Source organism: Microcebus murinus, chromosome 15 (assembly GCF_040939455.1).
Source record: "Microcebus murinus isolate Inina chromosome 15, M.murinus_Inina_mat1.0, whole genome shotgun sequence".
Taxonomy (NCBI): domain Eukaryota; kingdom Metazoa; phylum Chordata; class Mammalia; order Primates; family Cheirogaleidae; genus Microcebus; species Microcebus murinus.
Genome location: NC_134118.1, coordinates 27317359 through 27342078, shown reverse-complemented (window position 1 = coordinate 27342078; position 24720 = coordinate 27317359). Strand labels below are relative to the sequence as shown.

Here is a 24720-nt window from a genome sequence, read left to right as displayed (position 1 = left end):
TTCTTGTCTAGGGTGTTTTCTTTGGTTAGCAAGAAGCTTTGAAATATTAAAAAAATTATAATGCCTTTTATAATGCACTTTAGATTATAATGATTAATGCCTATAATGTGTAGCACACATTTTATGGTTCACCACAAAACCCATTTGCTCTTATTTTAATTTCCTATCACGTTTCCCCAACATTATCTGACTCTAGAAATTATTTGATTGTACTAAATCTGATCAACAACTTCAAACAACAACATTAAGTGATATTGAGAAAGAATTTAAAATTTAAAAGACCTGAGGAGGAAGAGATGAGGTTGAGCATGAAAAGCCAGAGCACTAGGACAGAAATCAAGCATGTTGACCACAGTCCTAAAGAATTGTCTAGGCCAGGTGTGGTGGCTCATACCTGTAATCCTAGCACTCTGGGAGGCCAAGGTTGGAGGATTGCTTGAGCTCAGGAGTTTGAGACCAGCCTTAGCAAGAATGAGACCCCATCTCTACTAAAAATAGATAAATTAGCGTGGCATGGTAGTGCACATCTATAGTCTTAGCTACTCGGGAGGCTGTGTCAGGAGGACAGTTTGAACCCAGGAATTTGAGGTTGCAGTGAGCTATGATTATGCCACTGCACTCTAGCCAGCATGATGGAGCAAGACTCTGTCCCACAAAAAAAAAAATTGTCTAACGTTACCAGTGATGAATTGTGTAGTTGGAATATACTTTTCTATCATAACAATAGCAACAATAATTTTCAATCAACAATGCAAGAGGAAATTCTCATCTATCTTTCTATAAGAAAGATACAATAAAATTGTTGAAATATAATAAGAAGTGATCAAACACTATATGATGAAAAATGTAGGAAAAACTATCTCTGTACTGATGTTGGTTCCATATAATGCCTATGTAATTGAATAGTACACTGGAGCTCAATTTTGCTTGGAAACAGTGACATAGAAAATGTTTCCTAAGGATAGAGCAAACCTAAACTGCACTGAAAGTCTGTGGAAAATAAAAAAATATGTTTACAATGACATTAACATTTGAACTCATGAACATATTCCCCTTTATGGTTTAGCCATTTCTTTACTTTTGACCTTTATCCAAGAAAACACCATGAGTAATAACGCTGGCAGTCGACTCATTTGTGTGGAAATGAAAATGTCATTTAGGAGAAACTGTCAGGTAGCTGTAGAAAAAATAATGTGCAGTTACAGCCCTTTATTCTAAATGTCTTGGAAAATAATATTGTTAAACATTATTTTGAATCTGAAAGTCTAATTAGTACTTCATTAAATCTCCCAATTTAAGGTGAAAGGGTATGTGTGCTAATAAGGAAAAAGAATTTAAAAATATGCTTTAGAAGGAATGGCAGCAGATTGAAAAAATAATTATGTGAAAATTTAATTAGTTGGAAACCAATTGCTAACAAAGGAATGATTAAGTTCGGCTAATTTTTCTATTAATAAAGCAAAGTCATTTCTTGGATTAGATTAATTACTGATGAAGAAAAATATTTAAATTTTCATTATCCTGAACTTCATGATAGAATACAGAGCTCATACTCTATGTTTTTACCAATTTGAAAAATAAAGGAGTTATCTGTGGCCTACAGGTGTCTCATTACTTGAGAAAACCATGTGAAAGCAGGGCTCTTCAAAGGTCTTTGTTGCTTCAGGGAAAGTTTCTGACTCTAAAAAGATGATAGCATTTCCATTTTTCTCTGCATCTACAAATGTCAATAACTATTGTATCCCAAGAATATTTCGACTATTACATTTTAAACACATATGATTACAAATTACCAAATTTAGTGAGGTAAATACTCCAGGAAAGTATTTTAGGATATTTTTTACCTTAATTGATAGCATGGAAACAAATATAGTTGCAATACAAATGTAGAATTAGAACTATTAGAAATAAATGAAAACCTGTATAGTAAGCACCTTCACTCTCATTTCTTAAAGATTACAATTTATCAATGTTTCAATTGCTTGCTAATAATTCTATTTTGTTGTTGAGAAAAATTTAGCTATCCCAGACTAAATATTATTACTAAATTATAATTCATTTATGATTACTATTTTCTTGTTATCTTCATTTAATCAGAGCAGAGAGTGTCCAAACACAATTTTTGAATAAGTATCACTTGCTTATATCCAACTAGCTGAGATTCTTATGTAGGCTTTCATTGATTTGGCTTGGAGTAAAATAAGATTTCAACTAAAGGTAAAAGTTTTGAGATATGGTTAAACAAACAAACAAAAATTGGATCTGTGTATTTATTCATTCATCCATTCATCAAAAGCTAAACGTTTTATATAAGACTTGGGGGAAAGCACCAGGTAGTATTATTAAGGATTGAGGATAGTCTATTAGAAGAGGAAAATGATTTTTTTTTAAAAAGAGTGATTTTTAAAGAATCACACTCACATAAATAAAGATGGTGCTCCATGAATGACTTACAGCATTTTCAGCGATAAAGACTGCCAGATGCCAGCAGTGATGTGCTGTTTTTGACCCAGGAGCACATTATGTCTGTCCCCGGCCATTTACAAGGTCTATTGAAATAGTTGCCATCCAAGAGTGAAGAGCAGATTTCTGAGCACCATAATACATCCATGTCTGAGAAGCCAAACTGAAACCTGAAAGATGGGCTCACTCATAGTGCTCCTGTTCTTTTTGCATACATGATGAGAAAACTTCCACAGAATAGCCTGGGGAATTGCCCTCACCCTAAGAGCGTTAAGAAGGGTTTTTAGTGGAGGTATACTTTTATAAAAGGAAAACTATAACCTTATTATTTAAAAAGAAAAAAAGATGCCTACCTAGCTTTTGCTAGCTAGTGAAGGGGAACTATTTCTAAATATTTCATCTGAAATGTTTTTCTTTAAGAATATATTTTAAGGAGTTTTATGTTGTTTTGCTTTGTTTGCTGAAAAAGGCAAAGCTCACTGGACAATCAAAAATTTTATGAAAAAAAATTTAAACAATGTATTAAACTTCCCTGAATAATAAGGCAAATAAAATTATAACTTTTGGGATGGGAGGTTGGGAAGGGGGAAATAAGTACTTGGTATTCAAATAAGAGTAAAACCACAGAGAAGTTTCTGGAGATAATGGAGAGATCTTCCTGGAAATATATAGTAAAAAATTATTTTTGTACATTGAGGAAGGGCCATAAAAGTCTAAGAATTGTAGTGTTGAATATTCAAATTTAAGCAATGTTTTTGCTATTTTCTGTGCTGTCATTTCTGTATTACCCTCAATCAATGAGGATGGAGAATAAAGGAAGAGGGGGGTGAAAGGGTAGTAGGCACATGAAGTGAAACAGTGAGCCATAACGAGGCTTTGGTAGAGGAAGTGACGACAGACAACCTGTAGGGAATCCTTGCAAGAAATTGGGCCTGGGCCATTTTGCGTAGCTAGTAATGTAAAAGAGCCCCTGGGAGCCTGCAATACTTAGGATTATGTACACAGTACTGATTTGGGTTACCAAAGCCATTACTTCATTCCATAATTTTCTACCACTTAGTTCTTTCTTGAGAAGTACAAACTTAGCTTTGTTTCACAAGAGATGTGCATTTTTGTGAAGAAACCTGTATGTGAGTGTTCCTAGCAGCTTTATCAGTTTGGGCATTCATTGAGAAGGTTATGATGGTGTTGAAGTATATGGTCACTCTTAGTCCTGCAGAAGACCAATATTACAATTAAATATTTAGTCATATAGTTATTACTATTAGTGGCTAAAGAACAATAAGATGGCTCAAAAATAAAAGCTTCATTAATAAGCAAAATGATACCTGTCTTTCTGCACTTACCGGGTGTTTCTTCTCTCATTTTCAAAATCAGTTTTAAAATTCAAATGTACTTTTTACCTGTAGTCCAAAACCTATGACATTCCAATGAATTTTTATTCAATGCAGTAATATATGACAGAAAAAATGTATATCATTTAAATTATAGCAATGAAGAATCAATTATAATATAAAACTTGATTCCAACATTTATGTTGATCCAGTTTCTCATTTTATGAAATTCTGAGAGATGGATCATTCAATATTTCAACCCAATCTCACTTATGAAATGTTAACACAAAGTAAGGGGTGGTCTCTGCCTTCGTAACACTAAAATGATACTGAAAGCAACAGCTGCCAGCCTGGAAGGGAGCTATTTAAAAATTCAGTACCTCTATACATTTTTAAAGGTATTAACTGTAGAGTGACTCTGATTAACCCTCTTAAAATTTAATTAAAATTTATAAAAAGAACCAAAAAATTGTGGGTAATATGTTCTTTCAATGTTACACCAGGATATACTTTAAAAACCCACTCAAGACTTACTCAAGACTATCTCTAAGAGAATATGCCTGTGTTTGACTTTGCCATGTGCTACATAACTACAGCCCTTACCCAGACACTGTGAACTTACATGTTAAGCTACCTTCCGTCCAGTAGAGAAGATATTCCCAAATGGTTTTATTGCCTTGTAAAACAATAATCCACTTTGTATGTACCTAACCTAGACATTTTAATACAACATTTTTAATGCCTTTCCAAATAAACTATTTAAATCCCTGTTTCCCAAATGCACTTGAAATCAGGTTTATAATCTTATCTATCCCTACCTAATTAAAGATTTGAATAAAATAGCCATCATCTTGTATTTCCATGAGATTTTTTTCACTTTTTTGGAAATTATACTTTCTGCAAAATGTTAAAAACTTTTTTGAAAATTATACTTTCTCATTCCTATATGTCAGTTATTAAAAATAAAGTCTATTTGTCTAACAAAACTAAAACAGAAGTGGACATTGAATATTATACTTTAGGGTCATGTTAGGCAATTTTCTTTCCCTGCCTCAAAACATTTTTATTTGTTTGTTCTGCTCTTCATTCTAGTGAAGTCTTAGTGAAAAGAAAGAAAGGAGGATAGAACCTCTCATTCCTTTCAGAATTGGTTTTAACTTTTAAAATATGTATTTCATAATTTTAGACACACACCAATGGGCACTAACACATTTTGTGCACTAAATTTAGGGTGTATTAAACTAGTCTATGAAGTTGTTGAAGAATTGTTGACAATAAGAACATCACCTCTACACTGAAACCATTCCTGAGAATGTGTGGGAATGAATCTGTATATTATTATGTTAAATTTATAAGTTAGAGCAAACATAATGAAATAGCTTGTGTTCCAATATTCAAAACATTAGAGGTGGCAGATACCTAATGGAAAAACCAGACATTAAATGAGAAATTATACAAATAACATTAAAATTACAACTCTGATAAGGAGAAATGCCTACTACAATAGTGGAAGAGCTAAAATAATCAGAGAGGACAACTGAGATCTGAAAGAAGAGTAGAAAACAAAATTCATAAAAACATAATTAACTTAATTTTCAGAGTCCCTTACATTCATGTAAAAGATAAATATTTAAAAAAAAATAACATCAAAAGTGAATCCATCAGAAATGATTTTAGTTGACAACAAAAGAAAAACAATCTGTCTATAGTGACTTAAACAAATAATGGTTTGTTTTTCTTACACAAACAGACATTTGGAGGTAGAAATGCAGGGATGGTACAGATGCTTAGTGATACTTTCAGAAATATAGGCTCTTTTTCTCTTTTTCCTTCACCATCAATATTTTGTTGATTTTTATACTCTCACATGCTGCCTGGGTCATAAGACTGCTGCTTACTGCACTTTGAAACATCAGTGTTCCAAGTGGAAAGAAGAAAGAAAGGGTGAAGGGTCAAAAATTGGTCCCATGTCCACTCCAGACTACTTGCTGGCTCAGGAGAATGAGCTTAACATCCTGGTTTGGATCAATTATAGTTATGCCCTGAACTACATTTCTTGAGCTCAAGGGATGCCTGCCAGTACCTAAAGAAATTAGCATTGAGGTAGTGAAGAAAAAATGGACCTGGTGTGCCAAGATGATGAGAAGACCACAGTTGGTGCCTGTTATAAACATCCTCCAGAAATTGGCTCTATAATTGAATAAGCTAGAAGAATTGAAATTTTATGAAAGTACCTTTCAAATTAATTCAATATATTAGGCAGATATACTTTATTGTTATATTTTCTTTAGAAGAGTAAATGTGAATTTAGTCGTCATTTTAGTAAAAAAAAAAATGTACTTGAATACCACCTGTCAACACCTTTATTTTATTAGAATAGCAGTTGATATTTTTAGCATTTTAGATTTTTAAATCAACGTGTCTTTTTATTTCCTTCTGCCTTCCTGTTCATTTTGATAATGTTTCTTATGTTTTATGTGCATGCAGAAATTAATTTACAGGAAATATTTTAAAAAGGCATCACAAATAAAGGTGACTTCAGGTGTATGAAAGAAATATGTGTTTTGTGTATAGCAAGAAGGCAGGCAGACTGGATCTAAGAAAAATAATTTTGTAAAGAGAGTAAGGGCTTACTAGGGTAAACTTGTAGTGATAACAGAAATGATAAGTTCTTTTTGCTAACAAGATGTATTTTGCCCAAATTTTCATAAGTAATCTTTTTATAGGCAGTTCTACAGAGTCTGCCAAATAGTAAAAACAGAGAGAGAAAGGGAAGGGGAGAGAAAAATAAAAGGAGGGAGGAAGGGAATAAGAAAGAAAGAAACAGAGTAAGGGGAGAGAGAAAAGGACTTCATTTATAACAAATGTCTAAGACTAATCAAAAACAGTGAGGATAGATTTTCATGGTAGTTTTACAAATGATGAATGATGATTGTTTGGTGTTTATGAATGTGTTACACTACTTCAAGGGCAGAAGTTGATGGAAGGTATAAACTACGCATTAGTTAACACAAGGAATAATAAAGTATGTGAGGATATTTGAGGGAAGACCTCAAAGGAAATGTTGTGGAATTGAACTAATAATAAAGTTTTAGAAACACCAAATGACAGCAGCTTCATTCTGAATTCACCAGAAGAGTGAAGAGAGAAGCTATCATGCAAATATAAATATATGGTGACAATTGTGCCTGTTATTAGCAAATTTTGAAGACGTCAGCCTTTCTTCAAAAGGCGCCAGGAAGTTCAAAGGTTGAATAATGAGCGCAATAACAAACTCACTGGAGAAGCAAGTAAAAAATATAGATTGCCTTCATTCTTTAACCAATATATTTATGTGTTCTAGGTCCAATGTTTTAGGCCTGGTCTCCTGGGTGATTTTCATGCCTATCAAACTGAGTTCAAATTCTGAGTTCAAAATCAAATCCTTGCTACTATTTTCCAAAGTGTGTTTCATGAAATACTAACCCTGTGCTTTCAAAAAGGGTTCCTTAGTAAAATATGTCTAGGAAACCCTATATAGTATAGTTTCCTTTTAGAGAATAGTCATTCTCATTAACATATTAAAAAGCTTTGCAAATTCTCATTAAAACCTATTTAAATTTGATTAATGTGTTCACTTGTTAAATTTTTAAATTTATTTGCACCCAGAGCACTCATACCTACTAACATACAAAGAAACTATTATTCCAGTCCAGGAAATTTTAGTCTTGCCTCAGGACGTTCCTAGTATTGTGTTTTATAGCATCTTTCCATATACACTATCCTATAATCAAAATGAAGAACTAGATACTCTCTACATATATGTGCTAGATTTAGTTTTATGCTCTTCTCATTTTTTTTAAATAACTCTACCCCCACTTCTACCATCTACCTGTGTATCACTAGCATGAAAAACATTTACAAATTTTACTTGGGTACCTCTTCCCTAATAACCTATTCTAAGAAAATCTGAAATATAGAAAAGGGCTTTGTATGAAAGGGTGTTCAATATGTAACTTACAATAGCAAAACCTAAGACATTACTTAAGTGTCCTATAAAATAGGGCTACAGTGATTTAGAACCGTGGACAGACAACCATTAACATTAGGGTTATAAAGAATGTTTTAAATATGGTATAATTCTAAGTCATGTATTTTTTAAGTAATATGATATTAACTTTAAAAAGTTGCCTATAAAATTATATGCAAACTAGTTTCTCAAATATATAAAGCAATACAAAGAAAGGTTGAAATGAAAGATATCCAGTGTTAATTATGGTATTTTCGGGTATTGGAAGTTTAGGTAATTTTTTAAATCTTTTGTAAGCATCTGAATTTTCAAAACTTATTAATTTTATAATTAAAAATAAAAATAAAACAAACAAACAGACAGACTCTAATGCATTCTTTAGTACCGAACTGGTTTCTTTGTTGTCACTAAGACTTCCCTAATTCCCCCTAACAGATGTTTTTACTCTGCTTCCCAGCTCCAGGGCTCTACAGTGTATGTCTCTCACAGTACATTCCACAATCTACTTTGGACCAGAGATAATTGTGTAATTACCTTACCCTGCCTGTACCAAATTACATTCTATTTTGTGTCTGTAGCAGCACTCAAGAAATGTCTTTTATAAAGTAGACATTTAAGAAATATTTGTTCACTGAATAGATTATTTTTTGTCCTAAATGTATTCTCTTTTGTCAATATGTTTCTGAGAGAAATTTTGTAAAATCAAATGGCATATAATTATAAAAATCCAGGTAAGATCACCCACTGCCTATTTCTATTTGCCCATGATATCCAAATTACCTGATGTCTTATGACAACATTGATATATATTGATATCTTCTTAAGAAGGGTTTTGGTTTTTTTGGTTTTTTGGTTTTGTTTTGCATAACTGAAATTGAAAGTGGTAAACATGGAAAAGCCATGGAAAAATGCACTGTGACTAGTAACTTTGACTTAATTTTTCCCTCTAGGTCATCCTACTGTGTATTAAAGATCAAATGACAGAGTGTGCCTTGTATAACTAGGAAGAAATGCTACCATGCTTCCTGTGAGTTATACAAGTTTTTGTATTTTCCACTACATTTATACTAGAATGGCTGAAATTTAATATATAATATATTATATTTTTAATATATAAATATATTTATGTATATTTAGTTATCTCACCTGCACTTGGTTTTGTCAGCATACAAAACCAAGTACAGGTGAGGTGAAGCACCTAGAACTGTCATTCATTACTAGTGGGAATGCAAAGTGGTACAGCCATATTGAAAAATAGTTTGACAGTATAAATTAAACATACCTCTAATTCTTCACCAAGTTTATCAGGCCTGAACACTTGAAATATTTGTTAATGGTTTTAATGCATTTCACAATTTAAGCATAACTATTATTTTGTGTTTTCAATGTTTCCTTAGCCTGAGTAAATTTCAAAGTCATTCCACCTAGTAGGGGGAGGTAACTGATGGCAATATGGTTAGTATATCAAGAAATTGCAGCTTCAGCAGGAATTTTACACAATTAATGGTTAGGTACACAATCAACTATTACATAATGCATTTTATGCACTCAACTCACCTTCACCATTTATGATCTTGTATTTATTGTCTTTCTTTTTCATTATATTCTCCCTATTTTTTCTTTCCCTTTTGCCCTTCTCTTCTGCTTAGGCCAGTGATTCTCAAGTTAAGGTGTCCATCAAAATCATAAGTAGACATTTTCAAAATGACAGACCACCACCACTCATCTGAACCAGAAATTGTGACATGTGGACCACGCATCTGTACGTTTGGGAAACTCCACATATGAAGTTGGAGAGCACCATTCTTTGAGAGATTTTGACTTAGATTTGCCCAGGCAAGCGAAGGTTAACACTAGTACTATTCAATGCTGTCGATGTCGACATGGACTCAGTGGAATTACCAGCCTGTTGTGAGTATGACAGGTATATGATTTACAGTATATGCTTTTAAGTAAACTTGAATATATCTTTAAAAAGTAAAACTATTGCCAGAATATATGAAAATGAGAAATAGTAACTTTTCCATTTACTACAACTTACTATCTCCTTGTATACATTTTTATCTACTCCCTAGAATCCATTCCTGTCTTCCCTTTTAACTAGCCTTTTATCTGTTTAGAACATTATCTGGAACATAGCAGATGACCAGTAATTCTTTTGTTTGTGTTTATATCAATGCATTTATACTTATTTTATACATATTTTATATGTTTTTAACTACTTGCATATAGACCCATATAATTCTTTTTAGGCTTCCCCCAAGATATGTATGTACAATTAAAGCTGCAAGTATAATACTGGCTTGAGCACTCTAAAATGGGTTCTGGAATAAAGCCATGTTCCCAACTTACTACAGCCAACAGAAGAGGCAGTGATGCCGTTGCCCAGCACTGGGAAAACATAAAGAGGGGGAAAGAAGACAGAGTAATACACAAAAGAAGATCACATTATAGGTTATAATGAGATCAATAGATTAAAAATGATATTTACATCAGGACAGTAAGAGAAACAAAGGGAAAGAAGGATCCCACAGCTTTATAAGTATATCCTAAGGTGAGGGCATCCATGTGCATCCAGGAAAATTTGAAGTAAAAAGAAAAGTTACATAGACCCAGCCTTGTGCTTAAAGAGAACAGTCACTAAGGTGTCACTGTGTGGTAGCTATTATCCACAGTGGTGCTATCTGGCAGTTTTAAAATGTCCACACATTTTTTGATACATCTCCCTTCAAGGGGCAAAGCCTGAGTACCCTACCTTGAGTGTGGACTAAACTTGGGGTATTGCTTTTAATGATGAAGAGGAAAAGGTGGAAAAGGCTGGTTGTAATTTCAGAGACCAGATTATAAAAGGCAGATTTGTGGCTTCCTTTGTATGCTCTCTCTTTGAATCACTCATTCCAGGGAGAGTTAATTACCATGTTATAAGCAGCACTGTGGAAAAGCCACAGGACTAGGAACTGAGGTCTTGGGCCAACAGCCACATGAGTGGTCTTTTTTGAAATGGGAGCTCTCAGCTCCCGTTAAGCCTCCAGATGGTTGCAGTCCATGGCTAACATCTTCTTTTATTGATATATCAAAGTTGTACATATTTATGGAGTACATGTAATATTTTCATGTGTGTATACAATGTGTAATGATCAAATCTGGATAACAGGGATATCCATCACCTCAAACATTTATCTTTTATTTGGGAACATTTCAATTCTTCTCTTGTAGCTTTTTGAAATAAATACACAATAAATTATTATTAACTGTGGTCACCCTACTGTCGTATCAAACACTAAAACTCATTCCTTCTAACTGTATTTTTGCACCCATTAACCAACCTCTCCTCATGTCCTCCTCCTCCAAAATTTCCCAGCCTCAGGTAACCACCATCCTACTATCTATCTCCAGGCTGACAACCTGACTACAGTTGCAGCAAAGGCCTTAACAGTCACTCCTGAGTTGTATTAAGTTGCTAAATTTGGAAGTAATCTGTTAAGCCCCAATGAATAACTAACACATACAACTATTATTATTATTTTTGGTAAAGTTAAAATGTGTATTTGCTTTTATTGTGCAATGTACTGATTTGGGAGACAATAATGAAGTGTTAATTCAAACAAACTTAGTATTGAAATTTCTTAATCCTCAGAATATCAAAATGATCCTATTCCTAAAAGCCTGGCTACTTAGGAACAAAGAAATCTAGGAACAATAGATATGCAAAAACATAACACAAATGCTCAAGTAATCCTACTTTGTCCTTACAACTCCCAGAATTCTCTGAGTGACTTAAAGTCAGGCACAAAAAGAACTGATGTCTTTTCTTCAGTTGTCAAATTCTGTTTAAATTTTGTCTCTATCACTTATTCTATATTGTTCTGGTGAACAAAGAAAAGCATAAGCATATTTTTTTTAAAAAAAAGAGAAAAAATAGTAAAATGTTTTGAGGTGGAAGAATAGTACAAGTCACCCCATCTGACTTCCCACAGAAATCTCTCCCACAGTATTCCTGACATAGCATAATATGGTTTCTTTTTTAATAACTCCATAGATGGAGAAATGACCAATTTATTTTTTAATAGCATGCTAAAATTTAGAAACTCCAATTGTTAGATTTTTGGTAGATTTTTTTTTGAAGGTAAAAAAGTAACTTTATTTATTTATTTTTACTGTACAGCATTTTATTTTATGTGTGTTCTCATGTTTTTTTTAATTTCCAAATATTACAGGGGCACAAATATTTTGGTTCCATAAATTGCTTTTGTACCATTTGAGACAAAGTTACAAGTGTGCCCATCCCCCAGATAATGTGCATTGTACCCGTTAGGTGTGATTTTACCCATCCCCTCCTCTCCACTCCCTCCTGCTTGATTTCTGATTTAATCTCCATTTCCCCTTGGACATACTTCCACAATCTGGATCAAAATAGAACAAATCTAGCATATGAATTGTTCAAATTTTGGAACAGTTAACATGTCATCTTTTAATTTTAGCAGAGATGTGTGAAAAGGACACTTGGAAGTACTTGACACACACAATCCTAAGTGGGAGAACAGAATTAAAGCGTTATAAATGAATATAGATATTTCGTTATGCAGTGGAGAACTAAGAGCTGGAAATCAAAATTCATGGCTTTAGACCATACTGTCCTTTTACTCCTGGCTCTCAGCCCAAATTACATATAAATACCTAACATTAAACTATCCACAGAATGTGTTTCTTCTATTATATACTTTTCCCAAAATCTCTAATGTTAAAAGTCAGGCTCATAATGGTAAGTAATAAATTCTGACAAAAAAAATAAGTTCTTAAATCTATAAGCAATTCTACTTTCAGGCCCTTATGACTAATTATGGACAACTTATATGCTATAATTGCAGTGAAAACGACTGAATTACCCCTAGTCATATCATCAATAGATGTCTTGAGTTGAATCATATAAAGATATTATAAAATGTTTAATAGGATGATTGACCAGTGAGAAATTTTGGAATTAAGCCATCATGTTATTTCATTTGCATACAAACTATTCTAAAGAAAAGAAAGCAACCACTCACATGGCAAGCCTGATTAGTTCACAAAGAGCAAGTCAGTACTAATTTTAGTGAAACCTAATTTTAATCAAGCAACATTATTTTCATTCATCATTTTTTAGTTCTAATCACTGTCTTCACTGGAATGCCAGACAAAAATGATTTCTAATTTTTGAAGGCTAATATAAAGAGTCATCATACTACATTTATGCCCATTGCTATAAAACAGCAAAGATTCCTTATAATACTTAAATATTAATATTATTACTGGGACTCTAGCTGGATCTACTTAGGTATTTTTGTGTTTATAAAGCTATATCATATACACACAGACACATAATGACAAAATAATATATGAATATAACATCTTATATGATGACAATGAAGTATATAAGACAATGACAGGCACAGGAACATTAAAAGCAAAGAATAATAACCACTAATCAAAAACACAATTTCCTGTCTCTCATATCTTGAAGGTTAAAGGTACTATTTCTAAAACATAAACTCACCCTTGGCCTATATGCGGCCACTAAACTGATTTACAGTTTCTTTAATAATAATGTATTTTACATGTGGGTTATTCCTTTAAGCCATGAATAATATGTTTAATGTATCAAATTAAAAATCTAAACCTTGGGTGGTATCATATCAAAAATAGTTTCCATATGTTATATTGAATTGTGACAGTAACATAGATTATCCTTTGCTTGGCTGGTCAAAGAATATTTAGGTTTAAGAAAACTTACATACATACAACTCTACCTGTGTCTTCAATTTCAGCATAAGATGTAATAATAGCTACATAAGCACATATGCACACACACAGAAACACATGTATGTTTGTGCTGTATTACTGCCCATTTTTCAAATCTTCAATTGTTAACCTGAATTTCTTTCAGCACTGTGAGTGTCAATCTTTTCCAGGCTCTTGTTATCCATACCTGTGCAAAACTCTCCCTGGAAGCCCATTTACAAGCTCAGCTCTATTTTAGAAGTAATCCTAGAATTACATAAGAGGGTTTTTAAGCATCTAAAAAGTAATACTTTTGGACTCAGAATCATAACACAGTATTTGATACTTAATATTATCGCTGCGAGTATTTGTTGAATAAATGAATAAATTATATCAGCAGGTCTACTCTCTCAACTCTTAGTTTGGGGTATAACTCTCATAACTGGATTTCTCTTTATGTCATAAACATCATCCCTACTGTTCAAAAGTACTTATAACCCGATATTAGTCTTGCTCACTATTCTGGAATTGCTGTCTTATTAACCTGCCCACTGACATAATTGCTTTGAGTATAAGGCCCTGCCATTTTTTTCTCAATACCCCATATCCCCAGAACTTGTCTTTAGTTACAAGGTAGGGTGAAGGATATTGCCACCAAATAAAATTCGTCTGCATGGCTAATGGCTTGACTTTTCTATTCCTCTCCCTTCTTACATCATCAGAGCCTAGCTTTGTTTATCTCTCATGACTGAACTCATGAGATAGGCTTGGTGGCTATGGATGACGTTCATGCCTTTAAGCAGATTCTCTCCATACTAGGCTAGAAATTGTAGGTCCTGTCTCTCCAAGATGGCCCTTTTTCTCTGTCATTAGCCCAGCAAAGATCCTGAGATATTACCTCCATGGTCAGTTTAATCTGTAGAAAAATAGAGGTCTCCTTCATGTTTGGAAATTAAATCAGGTAAATAATTTGGTGAAAGAAGGACATACCAAGAAGGTCATCACAACCAAAAGAGAAAATAATAACATAAAATCTAAATGTATCTCTATAAAGTCAATCTAAAATATTTTAATTTATAAGAAAGTGAAGTGTTGGGCAGGGCACAGTGGCTCAAGCCTGTAATCCTAGCACTCCAGGAGGTTGAGGCGGATCACTCCAGTCAGGAGTTTGAAACCAGGCTGAGCAAGAACTAGACCCCGTCTCTACTAAAAAATAGAAAGACATTAATTGGCCAACTAAAAATATATTAAAAAATTAGCCACGCATGGTGGTGCATGCCTGCAGTTCTAGCTACTTGGCAGGCTGAGGCAATAAGATCACTTGAGCCCAGGAGTTTGAGGTTGCTGTGAGCTAGGTTGACACCACGGCAACAGAGTGAGACACTGACTCAAAAAAAAAAAAAAAAAGAAAGTGAAGTTTTTCTTATAACTTTGATGTCACCATCAATATTATAAATTGAAGTTCAAATCAAATGGTAAATTATTCCTGAAATATGTTTTAAAATGAGAATTTATGCTTATCCATAATTTATTTCTGGATTAGCTATACCAATTGAGTTCTATTTTGACATTTTGAATAAGATGAACTAGAGAACCTCTGGGAAAATCACACTGGAGTTGCCACCTACCTAAAATTACTACAAAGAACAATAATAACCTTCTGGATGCTATAGAATGGTTTAACAAGCACAAGTTATTAATATCTAGATAAACAAGAGAAAAATATTTAATTTGACAATCTTCTGAAACCTCTTTCTAAAGTCATACAGACTTATATATGTACATGATAAATAATTGCTATTCAATGACTATTTATGGTCATGCCTACAAAGATATAATACAATACATATGTATCTTTTCTACCATTTATTTTGCCAGAAATTCCAAACATTATTGAAGAAGATATGGTCATAAAACAACCAGAAAACCTTTAATCTATTACCTTATTTTATCCAGTGAAATTAATTTATTGACACTTCTATGATAGAATAAATGACCAATGCAGGTTTCAGCCTACTTGTCCATCTTTACTTCACAAAATGCATTACTTTAATGCACTTCTAAGGGGACCAGTCAAAGATAAAGATGATGAAATTTTATAACGGATTTACTAGGGATAAGCTTTTTCAAGTTATACCCTGGTATCAGAACTAATTCTCCTTAATCTCTTAAATCCACAGAAATATACAATGAAAATGATGTGATTTTGAGGCACCATAAGATCTTAAATCAAAGACAGATACAAAACTTTTAAAAAGATTTTGGGCATAAGCAGATAAAATGAAAAAGGTTTCCAGTTAAACTACCCTTACCACAATCCACATTTACTTTAGCAACTGAATTTCTACTCAGCAGTGTTATTGAGTTAAACAGATTCAGATAGTCTTTGCTGGGACCTGATAAAGAGGAAAAAAGTGATTTCATACCAAATAAGTTTATTACAGCTTAAATCAAGCTGAAGTATCCATACTTTTGTAACACTTTATTCTCCATTTTTCCTGCTACAATTTGGTTCTGATTTCTCTTCTTTTACAGCTTTCTCCTCACATGCATTAAATGGTAAGATTGTTCCCTAAAAATTTTGCCCTGGGCCTGTGCTTTCTCTCTCCCAAAGCACTTTCTCCTGACAGGCAATTGTAAACTTTCCAAGGAAATATTTTTTCAATATATCCAACTTATTATTTCCAAGAAAATATTCTTGATTATATCGAACTTATTTCCTGTCTTTACACAAAAGGACACTATGGGGATAGTCTCTATTTCCCTGTATCTCATATTCCAAATCCTTGATGGTGCTATGTAACAAAAGTATATAAAATTTTCTACTATTCTTTAGAAAATTGCATTTTTACTTCATATTAGTTCTAAAGCATTTGATCCATTACAAAAGTACATACATTTAATGAAAATTATTAAAGCTAAACTAATATTGATATTTAGTTATATTATTTTTCTCCTTTCATTATAAGTGCTAAGGATTCATACCTTCTCCGATAAATTTAATATCTTTTCTGCTCTTCTTTCTTCAATAAAACTATAGAAACTATTAGGGAAGAGGCCCAATTATATGCAAAATTTGGCATAAAGAAGACTCACAAGTTCTTTTTGCCTCCAGTTCATATCCTGACCCTTTACATGAGGGGAAGCAGCATTGCATAAGTGTGTGTGTTCTATTTTTATGTATTTATTGTTCCCTGATAAGTAGGAAGCAATGCCCACAGGAGTAGGATCTTCCTGATGTTTTGAGCATTCTGAAATTTCAGTACTAAGCTTATTTTAATTGCAAATCATAACAAGCAATGCAAGCAAAGACACAATTCTTGCCATTTGCAGTAGTTTATGCTCTATAAAGTCACTGTGAACACTGAATTAGCAAATATTGAGCCATTGCTTCTAGGAGAAATACTAGGTTAAGTCCCACAAGCATCAGGTTGCAACATTTCCATCAGTCAATATATAACTTTGTTTTATGTGTGTTTTTGTTAAAATACGTGTTATATAATATATATTATTGATTCATTAGCATTAACATTAAATTCACAGCCAAGAGCACTATAGTTCATGCCTGAACAAAGCTTACCTAGCCTAGGTATTTTTTTCTGTAAGACAAATCACAGCCTTCTTGTGCTTAGGAACAGCAGACAGCACTTCAGTGCTACACTTGGGGGCCATTTTAAACAGCAAATTCGCCAACAAAAAGCACAAAAATGTGAAAAACATGGCATTAAATAGATTGCCAAGAAAACACACTTGTTCACAGCATGAGCGCTGAAACAAGAAGGCAGAGCATTATCTTGTTCAACCTCAGCCAGGAATGTGTACACCAGACAAAAATTTTTGCCACTTTGCCATGTCTCTGAATGACGACAGGAGTACCAACAGTATTAATTTTGGAATTATAAACAAATTTTAGCAAGTAAATTTGGAAATATAAAATCTGAAAATAATGAGAAATCATTATACATAATCCAAATGAATGATATGCCCTATTTGGAACACATTGCAAATTGTAGTTTTGAAATCTAAAGAGTATAATTTTTCTCTGACCGCTAAAAACTGTTAATTTGATCTATTCCTAACAACACATTCTCTGATCTGAGTCTTCTTCCCCTTCACTGGTCATTGTCTATCTCTGTTAACTGCATGACAGTAAAATCCACCTTGGTATTCAGCAATATATAACTCTGCTCCTTTTATTGATTGTTTGGTTCTTCAAATTTCCAAATCCTCTTTCAAATAGACTCAACTTTTTACTATTTTGAACAAATTTTTCCTTGACCATGCCATGTCTTTAGCTATTATTCATTTTCTTTCTGTTTTATTTTGAAATACTGGAATAAATCACTTACACGTGATGACATGACTTCATTTCCCTAATTCTTTAAAAAATCTGGTTATTCCCTCTAATACCCAATTGTTATAAAATTACATTCTTCACTGACACCAAAAACTTCTGTTTTCTCAAACCTGATGGTTTTTGCTCTAGATCTCAATTAAACATGAAGCACTTATTGCCAGTTTTTGATACTTTTGACCACTCCATAAATCTTGCTTTTCTTGCTTGACGTTGCTTTGTGTTGCTGCTTCTCTCTCTCTGGTAATAGTTTCCCTTTTTTCTCCTTTCCCACTATCTGTAGGCATTTATAAAGACCAGGGAGGTTTGGACCAAAACCCACTATAGGAATGCATTTTATATCATGACTTGGTACATGCACACACACACACACTCAGAAACATGAACATGCCTGAAACATAAAATTTCAAAATAATTCTTCTGCTTATTAACTGAAAAACACTCTGATATTGCTTTTTTATTCTATTAAATTATTTTTCTCTTTTTAAACAATAAGGCTGCTCAGAAAAGGCTTCTTTTGCTTTTACACCTCCCAAATGCAGCTCAACGCTTCTTTCTGCTTAATCTACAGAGAGGCTTTAAAGTTGCCAACCACAACATGAAAATTATAAATTTCAGGCATGGAGTTTTTATTAGCATTAAAAACACAGAATTAACTGAAGAAGATGTATTTTTTTTTAAGACAGAGTCTCACTCTGTTGCCCAGGCTAAAGTACCATGGCATTAGCCTAGCTCACAACAACCTCAAACTCCTGGGCTCAAGCAATCTTCCTGCCTCAGCCTCCTGATTAGATGGGACTACAGGCATGCACCACCATGCCCGGCTAATTTTATATACATATATATATATATATATAGAGAGAGAGAGAGAGAGAGAGAGAGAGAGACAGACAGAGACAGAGAAAGAGAGAGAGATGTCCAACTAATTTCTTTCTCTCTTTTTTTTTAAGTAGAAACAGTCTCACTCTTGCTCAGGCTGGTCTCGAACTCCAGAGCTCAAACGATCCACCTGCCTCAGCCTCCCAGAGTGCTGGGATTACAGGCGTGAGCCACCACACTCGGTCGAGAAGATGTATTCTTAAAAAGACTAAAATACAACCTAGTATTAACAAAGTACTAAAAGAAAGTTGGAAAAAATCAATTAATAATTGATTCATGTAACATATTTTAAGGTATATTCAAAAAATTTTAAAACTGTTGATTTATAGATAGGAAGTTATTTTTACTTTAAAATTTTTTAAAAATTGAACAAAAATAATTTGGTGATTCTGCAATACTACTAAAAGATCCCTATTGTAAGCTTTAAGTAGAAGCTCATATGGAACCTATTTAAGATTTTAAACTATTTTAAAACTATTTTACCATATAAACACTGGTAATTTACAATATTTAGACTAGAGATTTCATAGCCTTTTCTTGAAAGTTATTTCCATTGAATGCATAACTCTTGAGTTTAATTCAAAAGCAAATTCAGAAAACCTGTACATTTGGGACCCTATTCCTCTCTACCCCAGTGGTAAAGTAAATATTGAAATAGAAAAGGACTGCCTACAGAGAAAAACAAATGTAAATCTATTAGAAAATCAAATCAACAATTGATTGGGCTTATTCATACTGACATTTTCTACATCTTACATACCAAATATTATGCAAAATTCTATTTGCATGACTTTACAGGAAAGAACCGAATCCTCAATGAGAATAAATGTAAACCCTTGATGGCTTTACATTTTGATCACTAATATAGTACATTTATATTTATTTATGTGTTTAATCTTTCATTAGGGGGGTAGATATGAAGTTAAATATCACCTAAAAAGTAAGAAGTAAAAAATAAAATTTTTCCATTATCCCATTTTATGGCTTTAACAAAATATGGCTAAGAAAGATATTTTTATAGTACCAACATTACGATTGAATCTAGAAAAGAGTTACCAAGTGAATTTTCTACAACAAAGGAAATTATGTCTTTAAGGAATAGTGTATACTTACAAAGATATAAAATAAGCCTTAATCAACAAATTCTAGTAGAATTTGCTAACTTATTTTTCTGGGTAAATGGATTTGCTGTTAGTGTCAAAACTTTTTTTTTTTAAAGTAAGCCATTTTGGATGAAAATATTTCTAAAATGTCTGATGCATATATTTCTATAATTTCTTATGAATGCAGAGAATATATTTGACCTTGTCTGGAAATTTCGGACACCCTGATGAGGAAACTTCTTACATTGTTTTACTAGAGTCCAGGTCTCAAGGCTGATGGCTTCTTTGCACTTTTCACCTGTATAGTGAACAGCTCTGGACTACCATTGTTTTTCAGCTTATGCATTTGTTGATTATGGGGATGTTTTTTCTCCTTTTCTCCTCAGCTTCCTCAGGGCTTACACTTTCATCTAGCATATATGACTAAAGCTCTCCTGCATCCTTCATAATTTGTGGCCTGAGGTTCTATTTAAATCATGTACCAAAGAAAAGTGAATCATCTCTGAGGGAGGGACAAACTGGATGTGTCATGATTGAAGTGCAGCACATTGGCTTTTGCTACAAGAACTCTGGAGCATCTCTTATGGTTGGGTGAAGGTCTAATTTTATTTATTCAATAGTTCCTGCCTCTATGCTAGATACTTGAGCTATTACTATACTTTAAACAAAAATGTTTTTCACACTTTATCTATAGACAGAGGGGCATGGGGACTCTAGGGAGGAGACAGCAGTGGCGTTGGCGGCCAGGTATAAGACTCCCTTCTCTTCCCCACTGTTGCCTTCGCAGCCCTGGGGTCGCTGGGACCCTCCAGTCTGCGTGTGTGAGTTGTAAGCACCCTGCTCCCTGTCAGTCCCCTGCTCCACCTGCCCTACTTCCTTTTGCCACCACTGCCTGCTGAGGGTCCAGGGTCTGGTCTGCCAGACAACACCCTCCCAGCCCATCCACCAGCCAGTGGGCCGGGACCACAGAGAAAATGAAGCTGGAGTTCTCTTCCCCTCCACAGTGCAAAGACACTGCTGAGGAGTGGACCTGCTATATGACAGGAGAGATGCAGGAAATTTTACCTGGATTGTTCTTAGGCCCATCTTCTTCTGCTATGAAAAGCAAGCTACCTATACTACAGAAATATGGACTAACCCATATAATATGCATATGACAAAATACTGAAGCAAACTTTGTTAAACCAAACTTTCAACAATTATTTGGATATTGAGTCTTGGAATTTCAGATAATCCAGTTGAAAATATAATACTTTTTCCCCTATAACTAAAGAATTTATTGATGAAAGCTTACAAACTGGAGGAAAAGTTCTTGTGCATGGAAATGCAGAGATCTCCAGGAGCACTGCCTTTGTTACTGCATACATTATGGAAACATTTGGAGTGAAGTACAGAGATGCATTTACTTCTGTTCAAGAAAGAAGATTTTGTATTAATTCTAATGTTGGATTTGTCCATCAGCTTCAGGAATATGAAGCCATCTACCTAGCAAAATTAACAATATAGATGATGTCACCACTCCAGACAGAAAGGTCATTATCTGTTCATTCTGGAACCACAGGCAGTTTGAAAGGAACAAATGAAGAAGATGATGATATTGGAAACACGCAAAAGTGGTGACTGCAAGAATGTCTGACTGAAGAGCAAAATTATGGAGTGTGAATTTCTATTTGGGAAGGAGGAAATACTGGAGACAATAATAATGTAAAATGGTAAAAACACAAGTCGTTTCTTTTCAATTATATGTTGCTTCCAGACATGATTCTCTGCAACTTGTTGAGCAACATTTTAAGATGTTGGGCTTCTACAACAGATGCAAGAGATAGCACTGATGGTTTTACTCCTTAAAAAAAAAAATACACTTTACAAGTTCTATTATTAACCAAGAATTTTGGACTTGCAAAGAGGTATTATTGCAATAGTGCACTTTTCATACTTGAAATTTATTTGTATAACATAAAGTTATGACTTTAGACAAAATGCGAGTTGGGGGGATTTGTTTTATAAAGTTTGGGTGATTTATAACAAGAATTTCCTGAGGTTTACTAAAAAATTCTTTTTTTGTTGTTCTATACATTACATTTAAAAATAATTTTACAGTTAAATTTTATGATGTACCCTCTTACAGAAACATTAACAAAATGTAGGAATCTTCCATATTTCTTTTTTGTAATAGTATAAGTAAATAGCTTAATTATCATTTTGTTTTTTAAACTTCTTGATGCCTTATTGATTTTTGAATCATGACACTAAACAACTATCTCTACTTAAAGATGGTCTAATTAATGCTTTCTTTCCTATTAAGTTCCTAATTTGTTTATTCTATAGAAAAAAACTCACAAAGTTTTAATGATAAAAGGGACATGTTTTGCTTTATAGTTCTAAGTGCTTAAAAACAAGAATAGTGTTAGATTTTCAAGTGACTTCCTTTTTGCTTTGTGTGTGTTTTTGTGTTGAAAAGCCAAATGTTGTATTTGTTCCTTTCAGAGTTACCCAGCTCTTTTCTTTTGTCCAAAATTGGTCCAAATAGAACATAATAAACCAATGTAGCAATAATTTTTTTGAAATGAAGCCCAAAAAAGAAAAGTGCCTTGTGTCATTAAAAAAATAATAATAATCAAAAAAAAAAATAATAATAATAATAATAATCAAATCCTCATGACCTCTCAATTAATATGTAGAATGGTGAAAAGATCTTAATATTTTTCTGTAATTTCTTTTTAAACCATAAATTAGTTTAAACTGAAAGTATGAGGCTTGAAGAAACTTCAGTAAATTATTTGGAATATGGAACACATTTACTTCATTTTTTGTTGTTGTTGTCTTAATGATTCTGTGAGATTGTTCTGGCTCAGACAGAAGCTTTTCTTTGAAAAATGCATTTATTGGAAGAGAGAATTGTGGGAGACTATATGTACTCTAAGTTAGCATTTTAATCAGTTCTTTGCATTCAGTTAATCCAAACTTTCCCCATAATTTTCTTTAGTGACATCACTTTATGGATCTTTGGTTCTCCATGTTTTTATTTATATGTATAAAAATTGTTCTAAGAAAAAACATTTTTGTTATTTTAAGTGTAATATGAGGGAAGAGACGAGTGTTTTTAACTTTTTATAGTTGATGACTTTAGGGTAGCACAAACAAAACTCCTTTGTTCCTCACTTTTCTCAGTCCTGTCTTGACGTACTTCACTGATGGGCATGATTTCTATACACTCCCTTGGTACCAAGAAGAACTATGCAAAGTAACCTATTACACCAGATTACTTGCTTTGCTTTCCTCCCTATGATAGAGTAATACAGTAAAAGCTTTTTTTAATTAAAAAATTTATCTGTAGACTATTTTTTATTTGGACACTTTAAGTACTTGATAACTTTTTTAAAACTATATTATGTAGAAAAAGTACATCCCTAGAGATCTTACCAGTCATGTGTTTTGACACGACTGTAGTTAGGCAATCCTTGACATCTTTGATTTTCTGCTGGGTTACACAGTGTGTAGGGAGCAGCACATTACTGGTAATTCAAATATGCTTTGAGAAAGAGTAATGGTTTTGACAAAATTTGAAAATGTCTTGTGCCTACTTACTTTGATTACCCACCTTATGATGAGCCCATGAGCATTTCTAATAATGAAACCATGACATCTTAAGTAAGCATTGATGCTAAAATAGACCATCTCTTGAAAACTTGAATCCTCACAGATTTTTTTAAAGGATGTGTGCATATGTCATGTTCTTTCTTCCATTTCTTTGACCTCCTTAGCAATTTTGCAGACGTTAATGTTAATTTTATAATGATGAAAACCTTTCTGATAGCAAGAAAGCATTCTTAATTGAATACTATGATTATCTTGTAGAAAGCATTTTCTTCCTCTATTTCTTGCATTGATAAGTACATGTTTAAATATAGAAATTTTTCCACACTGACTGCATAATTTCAGAAAAACAATTATCCAAAAAATGGAAAATATTAGTGACAATATGTCATGCTTAAATGAATAATTTCTTATTGCTTTATATTTATTTTTTCCTGTAAACAGCAGGATTAAAAGCAGAAAAGATAAAAAATACTATACTGTTTTCTATATAAGGACTAGGAAATTTTTAATTTATAATAAATTTACTATAATATGTAAATAAACCAAACATAGATCTTTAAAGGGATGCTTTATATTTTTCACAGACAAAAGTATTTATCAAGTGCTGCTGCTGGCATTTTATTCAGAAATTACATATGAGATTGGCAAAAGAGCAAATGAACATTAACCTTAATAGTGCCAAACACAAGGTTTATTCTTTCACATAAAGTTAAACACATTTCCCCCCTCATTATGCCCAGTTTACTAGAAACAATATTAACAACAAAAAACCCAAAAACTATAAATTTAATCACAAAGCTTTTTGTTTGTTTCAAGTACATGGGTGTTTCGTATCAGTAATCAACTTCTATATTCCATGACTATGATGTTGTTCTTTCACATTTTACAAAAGACTCTGGAACAGTTTATACTATACTACTATAAGGGCTGTCAGAGAACAAGCTAATATTATCAGAATTTTAAGTGCCTTACTTAGAGGAAAAGATAACGGCTTTATAAAACCCACCACTATACCATGATGGTATCTTACAATTTTATGACATCACTCTTCAAAAGAACCTAAAATACTTTCAATTACATGATCTCATCTTACCCTAGCATATTTTTCTGGGTAGGAAAGATGAGAATCTCTCCTTCATTTAACATAGGAAAGGGACAAGACACAAGAAACATGATGACTACAGGGCAACAGGTCATGGCACAAGGAGAGCTGGATCTGTC

General features: G+C 33.1%; 1 protein-coding gene and 1 pseudogene across 5 annotated transcripts in view; one reads left to right on the top strand and one right to left on the bottom strand.

Annotated features, from left to right (window-relative positions):
- The window catches only part of MARCHF1 (membrane associated ring-CH-type finger 1), a 726479-nt gene that overhangs the window by 583659 nt on the left and 118100 nt on the right, over positions 1–24720 (bottom strand). The window lies entirely within an intron of this gene.
- LOC142876384 (serine/threonine/tyrosine-interacting protein pseudogene) lies at positions 20874–21519 on the top strand (annotated as a pseudogene).